Raw genomic sequence first — 13,374 nt, 5'->3', positions numbered from 1 at the left:
AGATAAAGTAGGGTTTGTTTTAATCGTTATATTTATCTTTTCTTGTATTCTTTTTTTAGTTAGAATAGGATTCATTGTTTGAGTTAGAATAAGATTCAATCTTTGGCTGGAAAGTAAAATGAAGGTCATGTCATGGAATATAAATAAAGATCTTGTATGGGTATAGGCTCCTTACTAGAGTAAAGGAAAGATCTTGCGGAACATGACATTATTAGCGCTAATTTGGTTATTATGGAAAGAGAGGAATGCTCAAGTGTTTATAGGTTGTGAAATCCCCACATTTTCTTTTCATAAAGGTCATTGCACTTTCAATTGATTGGGCCAGATCCTCGCCTAGTTTCCAATTTGTCTCAGCTCATGAACTATCACAAGGATGGTCAATGGTGTGCAATAGCAGGGACGCTAGGCCGGTTATTTCCTAGGTGCATGTTGATGCCTCCTAGTATTGAATTCCTAAAGTTAAACTTCCAAGGATCAAGTATGGGGAACCCAAGTCCAGCGGGAATAGGCGGGCATCCATAGAGAAGAGGATGGAAATGCGAAATGTGCCTTCTCGGGTCCTATTAGGGTTGCAAATTCCAATGAGGTGGAGATGAGGGCGATTCATCAGTAGTGAATAAGGATGTTGGAGCAAAAAACTTCAGATAAAGTCATAGAGGAATTCATGCCTCCAATGTAACTTGCAAATCGGTATCTTCTTTCATAAGTTGGTTGATGGCCACTCCCTATCTCAGGCCAAGGTTCAACACCGTCATTATATACAGGCCCTCTCCGTTGAACAACATCAGCATAGTCAGCGAATGTAGAATTAAAGAGGGCCTTTGGCCAATAAACCACCTTCTTATTATCATCGCGGTATAATAACCACCAATCTTTATTCACCGGATCCTACGAGGAAATAGAAGATCATAGAGCAAACTGATTAAATTTAAAAAAAAATTAGTATCTCAAGTCAGAAGGAATGATTTACATGGTGCAACTAATTTTAACTATATTATGATGCAAAATCTATATTAGCTATTGCTAGGGATATGAATCGTCCAATATGTCGCCTGAATTTAAGATTTAATGAACAAGGGATATGAATCATCTAATGGGATAGAATTTTTTGGCAAGACCTAACAAATATAATAAAATGTGTGCTTTTCAATTTAAGGTAAAGGGATTCAGAATTACTACCTTGTACACACTGACTATATTGTAATGCTAGGTTCCATTGTAGACTGAAGGTGGGACAAAACGGACACCTAAGGGTAACTCTATGGAAACTTGTACAAAACCTCGGCAGAGAACATCAATGCATCCTGTTTTTCAAATATTATCATTATGTAGGTGTCACACCCCCAAGCCACACACATATCCACATACAGAAAGGACCTAGGGTGCGACAACGCCATATACCTGTAAAGCAAGCTTCACAAGCATACAAGGGTAACAAAGCAATATCAAAACCATCTGGAATAATCCCAATAACTGAATTTAAATATCTTACATAAATCCAATAATCAAATCTCAATTCCTTTCCAAATCTCCCATTAAACCCAAAACCCATAATAATAATAATAATAATAATAGTAATAACTAAATGACAGTCTTAATGAAGCCTAAACATTAGTCACTGTCTAAAGAATGTAAAGGTACTGAAAAGATAATGATAATCGGAAATCAAAGATCATGACTGCGCCTCCTCGTCGACTCCGCAAGGGTCAAAATGTGAAAATGTTAAACCACAGTCAGCCGAAGCCCAGTACATAATAACGCACTACAAAAATGGGGTCAAGCATACTACAAAAGAAAAGTCCATAATCGAATAAAAGGATATAAGCCACGAGTGAGGTGATTAACATAAGTTCAAAATTGAGGGAAAAGGTCCATAAGGGTATAAGTCAAAGTGTCACAACAAAGGTCACAATATCGAAAAGATCACTAAAGGTAATCAATATAGGTACGATATGTTAGAGTATATGCCCTGAAAAGTCAGTAGAATGACATTTATTAATCAATAAATATTTATTTCATGACATAAATGGGTAATTATATTAATGAATGTGTGTGATGTGCTTATTTATTGACACATTTCATCCTTATGTAGCATAGTAGAAATGACATGCTCACAGATCCAATGGAGCAAGGAGATATGGCATCTCGGTTCTATGCAAGCCTTAATAGTTTCTAGTTCGGAAAGAGATTGGACATCTCTTTCTGAATACAACTAGCATCAGTCTTGCTTACATGCACGTGTCGTGGGATGACTTATCTCGGTCATTTGGGTAGTGGACCCTAAGCAAGAAGAGTGGGTGCGATGATTGGATCGCGCAACCGAACTGGATCAAATAAATATCAACTTGTGGACAAGAGAGTATAAAGTTGTCTTCTAGATAGGACCCTTCACATGTCTTTAGATATGAGGGATCTTATTGGTCTGACGGTCATTCTAGGGTCTTAATCCATCTCATAGCGATTCTAGTTTAGAGTAACATTCGGATAAAGCTAGGGGCGGAGCTAAATGTAGCTTAAGGGGGAAAGCTGCCCCTCTTGAGTTGGGCCAAACTCCTTTATAGGTCCAACTCAATTGGGCCAAGCCTTATGTATAACATATTCCCCTTATGCATAATGCCCCCCTTATGTATGACCGGCCCCCCTTATCAATAAATCCTGGCTCCGCTACTGGATAGAGCTATATCAAAGATCAAGACCAATAGTGATATTCAACAAGGGATTCTTCACCATAAAATTTAAGAATTGACATCTATAATTTTGTTAGAGCGGTAGGCCTATTAAATAGTCTGGTCAGGCGGAATTGATAAAATGTTTATCGGAAAGTTTTATGAAATATTGAAATATTTTTCAAAGGATTTTACAAATACATTTGGAGGCCGAACACCGCTTGACCAAAATAGTATACCAAGAGTGGGCCAATGGGGTATACCAACTTGCACATATATGATGTGATTAGGTGTAAGATGATCTGACGGTCATCTTCAGGGTTACGTCTCGATAGAGGCCACTGGCCTAATGCGAGTGTAGTTTAACTACAGAGCGAGATCGCAGTAGGGCCCACCAAACGGTTGAGCAGGATCGAAATTCAGCAAAATAACAGCACTATATGTAGGATTTCGCTCTGAATCTTCAAAAATTCAGCAGAATGCTGACGCCCCAGTGTGAGCCACCTATGAATTTATCTAATTTCTCTCTTCTAAAGCAAAGAAACTATGGTTTTCTGATGTTCAGAAGGGTTTTTGAACTGAAAAAAACCAAAAAAGGGGAAAACCAGAGGTTAAAAACTAACCAGAGAGATTTTAACCATTTTTAAATCTTTTTAATCTGATTTACTCTTACCGCCTATTTGTAGGGGGGTCGACTCCCAAATTCACAGAGTGCGAAATTAGGAGTTATCCCAATTCGCAAGTTGTGAATTGGGACCTAACACTGACAGGTCGGCAAGATTTTAGAAAATGTGATTTTTCGTCCTTTTGGCTTCGAAAAATGTGATTTTTCGTTTCTTTTGACGAGTTTTTGGAAAGTTTCGGCTGACCGTAACTCCTCTGTTTGGACTCCCAATCTCACGCGGTCAGATCCGTTGGAATCCTCCTTCCGAGGAGATTCCAATGAACCTAATATCAGTGGGTTTTTTAACACGAAATGTTTTTGGGTAAACACGAATGTTTTTTACCCAAAGCTAACTTCTCGGGATGAAAGGTCGTGTGGAAACAAACTTTTTGGACGTGTCGTGAAAGGCAGGATACCGTGTAAAGACGGGCTTTTGTTTCACCTCTGAGGTAAAGTTCATTTTTGAAACATTATCCTAGTTTCATAATCTAGAGAGAGATTGAGAGAAAGACAACAGGGCTCTGGGACTTGCCATTAAACTCTTCCTGGCGACAACCTATCATTAGTTCCACCTTGACAAAATTGGGTGTCTACAAGGCCCTACAAATTGATTTTTTGGAAAACTATTAGAAACCCCCTAGATAAAAATGATGCAAGCCGTTATTTCTTAAAAAGTATTGTATGTGACGTACGGTGGGATGATGCGAACTGTCCATTTGATGGGCAGGCCGTAGTATAACTCAACCATCCATTTGATGGGCAGACCGGTGTATGATCCGAACCATCCATTTGATGGGCTACAATGTAAATAGGATGTGGCCCAAAAATCGTTGCCATAAGATAATCCCAAGCCTGTGATCTATAGAGGGACTGCATATTTTGAAAATTGCTATAGATCTAACGATAGGGATCATCCTTTGGAAGTGATTTTTGTGCCACAATCTATTTACGTTGTGGCTCATCAAATGGGTGGTTTGGATCATCCTACGGTGTGGTCTAGATAGTACTTTTTGAATAATAATAGTCTGTTCGAGGAGAGATTTTAGGGATTTCTAAGGGTAATATAATGAAGTGTATAATGCGTAGGAGAAAAAAATAAAAGTTATTGTAAGCCCAAGGGTTCCCATGGGTTAATCATTCACCTTACCTTCTTGTTTTGATGCTAGCAAACTAAAATGATTAGCATTTATGGACTGATGTGTTGCTTTGAGGTGTTGTGTTGTATACAGGAATTTCATGTCATAATCGCCATTACACAACTCTTCACAACACATGACTTGTGGATCAAGGATCAAAGGAACCAAGAGCTTGCACCTACATTGGAGTCATCCTCATTTGAAGATGCTCAAGTAAAGAAGCTCAACATGAAGATCCCACAAGTTCCTAAGCAAGTGTCAAGAAGGAGCTTGGAGTTGAACATGTCATGGTGACACCTCATGTACCTCAACATGCATTGAAGATTGGAGGACATGTCACAAGAGCCAAGACAAAGTTCAAGATGTTCACTCAAGCTGAAGAAGTCCAAGAAAGTGCAAAGGAGCCAAGACATTCCAAGAAGACTCAAGGTTCTTATTTTTAGAATGTATTTGGAGTCGTCTTGATTTTATGTTTAAATGCACTTTCAAAAGGTTTTCAAATAATTTTTATACTTAATATTTTACATCTTTGAAAAGCATCAACACACCCAAAAATGTGTTCGAAAACCTTGGACTTAAGCCCAAAGACCATTGCCCAAAAGCCCCTGGATTTTAAAGTTAAAATGGAATTTCACTCAGGGCCGGTCGACCGGGCTACGCCGGGTGACCGCAGGATGGAACCTGGAAATCCAGGCCATCTCGAATTTTATCGAGCCGGTCGACCGGGTTAAGCCGGGCGACCGCGGATGCGCTTCTGTTTCAAACAGAACAATCTAATTAGGTTTAGGGCGGCCGAGATAGGTTTTTTGAGGGAAATGTTTTTGCTACTTTTTCTACTACTTTCTCTTTCTATCAATGGCAATGTAGTGGAAGGAAGAGGGAGCATAAGTCTGTCCAAAGAAGAAGATTTGGAGATTGAGCGGCTACTGAAGATTATCAATAAACCAGCAGTCAAGACCATTGAGGTATCACTATGTCTTTTGCATTAGAAAATGATATGGCACAGCTTGGTCGGGTTTCTACTTTTATGTTATCTTATTAATACATAAAAAAAACTAAATAAATACAACTTAGTGCAGATCTCTCTCTCTCTCTCTCTCTCTCTCTCTCTATATATATATATATATATATATATATATATATATATATATATATATATATATATATATCTGTGTGTGTAGAGAGAGACAGACCCACTAGTAAGAAACCCGTGCAGATGCAAGGGCATACAGGGAAAAGTAATAAAATTCAAAGAAATAAAATATTATTATATAAAAAAAAAACAAAACTTAGTGGATATGAAAAATGAGAGAGGATATCAGACTCTTGACTGATCTGAACCGTTCATCTAATATACCTTGCTTTGAATCTCCTACAAACTAAAAATTATGCCAATCATACGAACCTAACACTGTTAGAATATGTGAGATCTCACAATCAGATTATGTTGAATTCACACCGTTGGATCACCATGGTGCTAGATTAGGCAAGTGGGTTGAATGGGGTAACCTGGCTAGATTAGGTAGCTAGCTTAAATTAGCAATTAGGCTAATCTTAGTAGGTAAGATTTCTAGAATTATTTCTTCCTTTGGTTATGTTTATTTCTTTCTATGTTTATCTTTTATGTGCTCTATATAAGCACACTTTGATATCCATTGTAATACATTCAGAAATTAGTAAAATATCATAATTCTTCAAACACTAAAGGTAGTGGGATCCAATTAGCCACACAGTAGGCAAGGCTCATTTTATTGAAAAGAGGACTCCCTCACGAAGCAGCCCTTCTCTTGTTGTATTTAGCATAACATGAAAAGACACTCACAACAAAAATGAGTAGATAAAATGTATTTAACTAAAAAGGCATGCAAAAGTAGATTTAAATTTAGCGGAATCTCCAACAACATGATCTTTCCGAGCAGAAGAGATGGATAATACCACATTGGACACCATCCATTTTGTGCTGTAACACTGCTGGATTTAAGCGGGAATCTAGAACATATGGTAAGCCTACACATTGATCAAGCCCGCTGAGGGATCTGATATGAACTAAAGAAAAAAAAGGAAAGAAAGAAGAAACATTTATAAGATATAAAATAAGTACATAATTCAATTGCTCACAGGGGTGTCATGAATCGACCAAATATCGGAGAAGGATCTATGAGCAAAACTGCAAATTATGGGCATTTGAGATATAAAATTTTACAGGAGAAGTTGCTCAAGAAGTTGTTTTCTTCATAAAACATAATACCCTAGATAGAGAAAAAATAAAAAATAAATTTAAAGATGAAAAAGACTTATGTCCATCAAGATTATAGAATTAATTAAGGCTACCGATATTTGCACTACCATGTTTAGATGCTGACAGGGACTCACCTTGTCTTATCATTTTGTTTTATTTTTGACTCGTAAAGCTTATAAATAAAGGGGTGAAATCAAAAGCTTTGGAACTGATAAAAATTATGGATTTAAAACTATAGAAACATAACAACAAAATAAATTTTGATTTGTCACCATAAAACAGATCATTGAGAAAAAAATACACTAGGAAAACGGAGAACAACAATCAGAGAAATTTAAAATAAAGGGAGCTGCCTAAACTAAAAGAAAGAAAGAAGTACCATGTTCAAAACGGTTGATTGTCGAGGGGGATTCCACGAACTCGATTGCATAGGCCAATCACTTTTGAAAGGCACCTGGCGGATACATTGTCTCGTTGTGGAAATTAAGGATCTGGTTCGTGAGTTAGGACCGAGGATTGTGCATAGAAGGCGGTCGGCTAATGAAATGGCCGACGAATTGGCGAAAAAGGGTGTAACATCAGACGACATGGTCATCCATTGTGTACCCGAGGCTTTCGGGAATATTTGTCTGTAGACTAACGGTTGCATCATGATGTAACTGGGATGTTATATCTACTATTTCAGGGGACATCTTGTCCCTTGTTATAGTTTTTATTAATAAATGTCAATTTTCAAAAAAATAAAAATAAAAGAAGCACCATCTGCCTCCTTTTATTTAGGTCATTGAAGGATGAATAGTCTGCAGTATACAAAGATATGTAAGTAGTAGACAGTAAAGGTGTTGTATAAAACGACAAAATGAAAGGAGAAATTAAACTACTCACTTGCCCGTGCAAAGCTCAATGTATATAGGTGTCTTTGATTATTAGGTTTCAAAATCAGTAGCCTTTTTAGATGAGCAAAATAGAAAAAATACACAAATGGACATTATGGCAATTGCTTCCAAGTTCACACAGCACGTTAAAGTTGCCCCATCCAAGAAAAAAAAAATGAAAAGTAAATACTGCAATAAATTCCATCAAATCCCTTCGCAAATCCCTTATTATTAGAAATTTATTCTTATAAATATGATGATTAAGAAAATTTTAAGGAGATTCTTATAGATACGTTTTTATCTAGGGGGAATATGAAACGATAGATAGGAATTGATAATCTCTTTTTGTGCTTTATTTATGGAGATTATTTAGGGAAGAGAATACATACACAAGAAAGTGAAAAAAATCTTTTGAAATTCCGTTAGTCTTTTGAAATTCATACTTTTTTAAAATTACGGGATAGAGGAGGGGCTGACACTCCTTCCTAATTCGGTCGGATTTGAAAGTTGCTGATTTTAAGGGAAAAGATTGCAATTGAATTAATATTAATTTATGGATATACGTGGAATAGGAAACGAATTTATGCGGAAGCAAAGGGATTAGACGGGTATATAAAGAGAAACGTTTTCTCTTGCCATGTAGAAAATCGGAATGCAGAGGGGGTGCCACATGGCACAACCCCCAGCTTCCCACATTCCCTTACATAAAGCGGGTATTTTGATTTTCAATCCTACGTGTAAATATAAGGGCCCGTTTGGATACCTCATGCATTTGTATTTTGATTTGAATTTGAGTTTTGGATACAAAACACATCAATGATCTTCATGATCATGTTTTAAGAGAGAGAGAGAGAGAGAGAGAGAGAGAGAGAGAGAGAGAGAGAGAGAGAGGGGAGGGAGGGAGGGATTTCACACTGCTGCCGAAGCAACGCCCAGGACGAGCGATGGTGACAAAAGTTGCCACAAATATTAATTTCCAAATAATGTCTCGCAGAAAATATTTGAAAATTGGAATTTTTTGCACTGTTGTAGCTGATTTGGAAATCTAAGGATCTGATCCAGTTCAAAGTATCAACTAAATCCAAATCTAAATCTTGCTGGTATCCAAACGTGGCCTAATAGAATTATGAGAAAATGAGAAAAGCTGCCACTTTCCTCCCCGCTTATTATAGTATATATATATATATATATATATATATATATATATATATATATATAGGGAAAAATGTTTGTGAGCTAGAGCTCATATAAGGTTATATGAGGTAGAGCTCACAAACATAGGGGGCCCCACATTGCTTGGATGATCCAAAGCATTCATTTGATAGGCCTTCATATAGATAGGGTGTGCCCAAAAAATCAGCTTGATAGGATCATCCCAACCCTTCCATTTGTGGAGATTAAAATGGGTATATCCAAAGCATTTTATGAGCAAAAGGTTTATGAGCTCGAGCGAAGATAGCTTATCTGCGCTCGAGTGCTGATAAGTCCTGTGGGCCCACATTTATGGGGTGATCCAAAGCATCCATTTGGAAGGCCATTCCATAGATAGCATGTGTACCAAAAATCAGATCCATAGGATCATTCTAACCGATCCAATAGTGGAGGGGAAAATGCACAAACATTGTTTGCCCATAAATCTGTCCATTTTTCTCCTCCACAAATGGAAGGGTTAGGATGATCCAATAGAGTTGATTTTTTGTGGACACTCTATCTATGATAGGACCTTCCAAATGAATGCTTTGGATCACCCCAACAATGTGGGCTCACCCTGTTTCTGCACTCAAGCGCAGATAAGCTTATATATAGGATCTGGAGAAATAGGGACTACGGTTTGAATTTCTGAATGTATTTTTCTTCTTTTCTATCTCTTAACAGAACAAAGCGTAGAAGCACAAGTGAGAATGGAAGTACACTAATAATTCTAAGATTTTTTTAAAGGGTTGGGCATAATTTGGCTCCCTTGAAAGGGCCTCTTGCAAGGATTTACTTGAGGTTATGATCTGTCTCACACTAACAAACATGCATATACAAATGCACATAAACATACATACACTCACATACACAATTACCACAACACACAAACACACACATATTGTAACGTTGATACAACACACACATATTGGTAAAATGATACAAATATTGTTGACCTTTACATTTTTTGCAGGATGGATATGGACAGACATTTAGTTGTGTTGATATCAACAAACAACCCGCTTTTGATCATCCCTTATTGAAGAATCATAAGATCCAGGTTTTTTTATTTTCTCCTTATGTTCTTAACACTTGAAGTGATATGTTCTTAATTTGTCCGTTAGGTATTAATTTTGAGATTTTATTTTTCTTTGACATCACCTTGGGAAATAAAATGATTAACTATGAAAAATATGTTCTTTTCTTGGAAGAAACTAAAACCATACTTTTATTGATGGAAATTTCCTTTATGCAGATGGGTCCAGGATCTCTTCCAAAAGTTATTAAAGATAAAAAAGCTTCATCATTAGGTATGTCTTTAAAGATAGGACTCAAGAATGGAGGGTGCCCACCAGGAACAGTTCCTATTAGGAGAATTAAAAAGGAAGACCTAATAAGGGCTAAATTTTCCCCGAATTTTGGGAAAGGATATCCTTCAAATCCTCAGGGCCCTGATTCAGCCAAATTTCATGTAAGTCACATTTATTATCATCCCATGTTAATTCAAATTTAAATTTATGACGGGAGGAAAGAGTAGTTATGTTCAACAATAATTCAAATAATTGGAAACTTAGACTTGAAAAGTGATGTGAATCAAGTCTACCGGACCTACACGCTCAATAATCAATTAAAAATCAAGTAGCTTTTTACATCAAAATCTGCAAAATTTACAAACTATGTGCATTCTTGTAGAATTTCATTGGGAAAACCAATGGAATCATTTGATAACTCAACACGTTTTCCCTCAACTTACCCAATCTACCTCCAAGATGATCCAACGGTGAGATCTTAACCCAATCTAGCTGTTGGATCCCACATATTCTAACATGCCCCCTCAAACGTATATGGATTGAAAATCAATACCCGTTTGACAACAAAAATTCCCAAATGCAATAGAATTCCCCAAATTACAAATGTAATCAAAATCAACCGATTTGATGCACACTTCCAAAAGCCGATGACGAAGATCTTTTAATGAAGACTGATGTTGCTGCCAATGATCATTGATGATGGTTGCCGAAGAAGATGCCGCTTGTTGATGTGTCACGGATAGGGCTTAAAAGCCAATAGATCATAGCCTCGATGGGACGAGATGATACTCAAGCCTTGATGGACGAGTTGAAATTGGTCACTATGGACCAAAGCCGGAATGGGCAAGAATTGAATCACTATGGACCGATGCCGGAATGGGCAAAAGGATGCCTTGATGGGCGAGAATGGGCCTCAATGGGCCAGACACATGAGTCTGCAAATACCGATCCCCATGGAATTTGACTCTCTCAAGCACGAACCTCATAATCGAGGCCCTCAACTGAGTAAAGCGATCAATTTCAGGCACGCACCTTAAGAAAGGCACCTCAACTGAAATAAAAAAAAATAAAGATTTGAAAATTTGGAGAAAAAGGAAAATAAGATGGGCGGCAATGAACGACAACTGTAATAACGGCAACAACAAGACAAAACTTGAACAAAACAAGAAAAGAAGTGTGCACATATCGAATATGGGGGTTATGCATTTCACATAAGACGAAGGAAGGGGTGCACTTGGTAAAATGAAGGGATTCAAGCCAATAGGAAATTCCAAGATGCAAATCTTAAAAAAGGGAAAGAATGGGGTGCAGAGAACAACATTGGGGTTATGAGGTTTGTAAAGACAAATGAGAAGGTGCCTAATGAATAAAGCTATAGGGTTGGCATTTTCATCTTCTTTACCTCTTATCTTCTTTTTCTCAAGGCCCTTACAAGTCTTCTCTTTTGCCTTCAATAATATTTTGTACTCACACATATCGAAAAACCCAAGGAGAAGCAACTCAAGAACCTTAGGATGGCCTTGTGACCGACCTCAACACCAACGAAGGAATGATCTATTCTCCTTGCTCCAACGACAATAGCTTGCACCTTCTACAAGTTGCAAAACCAATGGTCTAAGTGCAAACCGCTTCACACTTGGCAGGTACAGTTTTGGGGATTGAAAGGGGACGAGTAGAGACGGATCTTGAAAACTTGAATCAATGTAAAACAAGACCAGGGAGAAGTGCCAGAGATGGACAGTGACGACAAGGATAGATCAGATCTCGGTGGAAAGGAGAGGGAGATAGGAAGACAAGTTGGATTTGCAGCAAGAGTAGAGGTGTTTGGTGGCCGGGCATGAATTCCTACAGCTAACAAGCCGGGCGGACGGCTAGATCGGCCGTTCGTCGGAGAACGCACGAACGGATGTTGTTATCAGTATGGACCGATTTGCTCTGATACCATGAAGAATTTTAGAGAATTTCTATCATTCTTGAATATCTTGGATAAATTACAAAGACAATTGATGGTGCTTATAAAGAGCACTTATATGATAAACATAGAAATAAATCAAGACAACTGTGGAAAGAGATAACACTAGAATATTCTAATCTAACCTAATCAAATCTACTTTCCTAATCTCTCTTGCTTGCCTCTTCTAATCCACTTGGCTAATTTATCTAGTTGCTTCAGTTAGCCAACTTACCCAATCTACCTCCAAGATGATCCAACGGTGAGATCTTAACCGAGTCTAACTGTTGGATCCCACATATTCTAACAATATCTAACAACCCTACCTTTCGCACCATGTGTTCAACACCAAATTAATAAAAAAATTAATGATAAAGTAATTTTTATTTAAATAAAAATATACCCCTACTTTCGTACACATGGAAACAGTGACTGAATAATTGGAACATCATAAAAATGTATCTTTATTTTCTTATTAGTATATGATCGATTTAATTAGTCTGTTATAATCTGTGTTTGTTTATCGCTTCCACATAGCTGACTAACAAAAATGTGTTTATTGCTCAGTTTGCATTTCAATCTACTTACAAAAATCGTAGAAAGCCGTTCGGATCCAGGGCAGTCCTCAATGTATGGCAGCCAAAAATTATAGGCCACCAAAATAGTGCTTCTCTTGTAATACTTCTTGATGGTTCACCACCTGAGGAAATACGCTCGATACATGCTGGATGGATTGTAAGGGCCTTAAAAATGAATGGTTTGGATCACCCAAACAATGTGGGCCCCCACTGTATTTTAAGCTAGTGTGTAGAGAACTCTCTACACATATGTGTAGGAATCGTTTTCTCTATATATATATTTAGAAGATTAATTTTTAATCTCCCTTAATTAAGCCTAAATTTTCTAATTGACCAATTCACCCCCCCCCCCCCCCTCTTGGATTGTCACACCTGTATTTCAACTATTTTAGGCACAAAACTGTATCATTGGTAATTATGAAAAATTGGAGGGGATTCTTTTAGATATGTTTTTAACTAGGGGGTTTCTAATAGTTTTCCCTTGATTTTTTTAGGCAACAATTTGTTTCCATGCACCTCTGATGCCAATCTATCTGAGTCACTCTTTCCATTTTAGGTTCCTCTTATCTTGTTGGATTACTCCTTCCTTTTTAATTCTCTTTTAGTAAGTCTATTTCCTTTTTTAATTTGTTGTTATCTTGAGGGATCACTCCTTACTTTTTTATTCTCTCTCAGTAGTAATTGTGAATCTCTTCTTAAAGAATGGGGGATTTTTTTCCTTAAATATACAAGGAATCCATGCTATGTAAAAGGAGGTGGGGAAT

General features: G+C 37.4%; 1 long non-coding RNA gene across 1 annotated transcript; it reads left to right on the top strand.

The window, feature by feature from the left end:
- Positions 1-5,283: 5,283 nt before the first annotated feature.
- On the top strand, positions 5,284-10,123 carry LOC143890649 (uncharacterized). Its single transcript, XR_013255204.1, has 3 exons — positions 5,284-5,431; positions 9,745-9,831; positions 10,027-10,123. It is a non-coding gene; the product is annotated as an uncharacterized LOC143890649 (long non-coding RNA).
- Positions 10,124-13,374: the final 3,251 nt, after the last annotated feature.

The sequence above is a fragment of the Tasmannia lanceolata genome, unplaced genomic scaffold (genome assembly GCF_043159265.1).
Source record: "Tasmannia lanceolata isolate RefF3 unplaced genomic scaffold, GAP_Taslan_0.1 ptg000013l, whole genome shotgun sequence".
Classification (NCBI taxonomy): Eukaryota; Viridiplantae; Streptophyta; class Magnoliopsida; order Canellales; family Winteraceae; genus Tasmannia; species Tasmannia lanceolata.
The sequence above is the reverse complement of the archived record's forward strand: the minus strand, read 5'-3'. Positions and strand labels throughout refer to the sequence as shown.